The sequence below is a fragment of the Acyrthosiphon pisum genome, chromosome X (genome assembly GCF_005508785.2).
Source record: "Acyrthosiphon pisum isolate AL4f chromosome X, pea_aphid_22Mar2018_4r6ur, whole genome shotgun sequence".
NCBI classification, from domain to species: Eukaryota; Metazoa; Arthropoda; class Insecta; order Hemiptera; family Aphididae; genus Acyrthosiphon; species Acyrthosiphon pisum.
In genome coordinates, this window is record NC_042493.1 from 121,601,490 (window position 1) to 121,602,917 (window position 1,428).

Below are 1,428 nucleotides of genomic sequence, written 5' to 3' on the forward strand. Positions count from 1 at the left end.
TTTGGAAATTTAATACAAGGCTCCTAACATATTTTTACAATAGCAGTTGCAAAATAAAAGGAATACATTGTCACAATTTTTATTTATAAGCATTTAAAGTTCAAATTTATACGAAATATGTCAAAATTGCGAAAATTTGCAAGTAATTTAGTGGTTGAAAAATCGTAAAAATTTTTTCTTTTATAACTAAGTTTTTAAAATTTGGTACAAGGTTCTCCATAAGTTTTTCTTTAAAAATAATATATCCTAGACTGACAAATCATCTCCGTTCAGAATCGTTTTTCGTATACAATGATATAATATCATTGGATTCAAATTTAATTCCATCCATTACAGTAACCCACTTGTAACCTACTGTACAGCAGAGCGACATCCACGACTTACCCGCCTTTTTTAACAATAAAACCACAAAAGTATTATAATATTTTAACATTGAATTTTTAAATTTATTAATACCACTATATAGCGCTAAGACTACCATAATCTGTACGACATATTATTATATTTTTGCTTTATTGGTTCGAAAATAGTACACCAAAATTCGCCAAGATAATTATTAAGATGAAACATAAATAACAACTTTGTTTTATTTAGTGTACGCAATGACAAGTAACATATTATCGTGAACACTCAAATAATTTTTCGAGGGTCACCTCTATTCCAAAGCCTTCTTGGTACCTACATGGCTACATAATATTATTCAGTTTAGTTTTCATATTATTCCCATAGCTTTTCATTGTCACTCATGTATAACGACATATAACTGTAAAAGAAATGGGTAGGTACCAATGTGACATTGATCTACATCAATAGGTACATTATGCGTCCATAACTGAAAAAATCTTTACGATTTATGTGCTTGTTTGTTTGTTTTTTATTATAACAATAATTATTTAAATAATAAAATAGGTACTGCTATTACTTTTTGCTACTATGCCAATAAGCCAAATTGTACCAAATTGTAAATAAAAGTTTATAATAATTACGATTATAAGAAATTAGTTTTTCAATCAATTGTCTGCCTATGTACCAGCCTATATATATATATATATATATATATATATATTTGTATTTGTATTAGATCGAGCGCATGCCTATAACATTTGTAACACTGTTCCGTATGCGATGAAGTCACATGAATCCTATGAAGTAAGTTCATTAAATGTACACATATTTTCTTCTCGATAACTTTTTAGTTTTTTTTTGATTAAATAGGTTGTTGAACTAACTAAAATATTTTTTAAGTACTGTAATAATATTATTAATCATGTATAGGCACTTTTCAACGTAAATTATTTATATAAAATATTAGCAAACATAATTTATGACGTAGATTTTAAACACCTTGATGTTTGAACATAAGTTAGCTTAAAATAAGATAAGTTAGTTAAGTACCCAGGGGCGTGCTCACGGGGGGGGGGGGGTTTA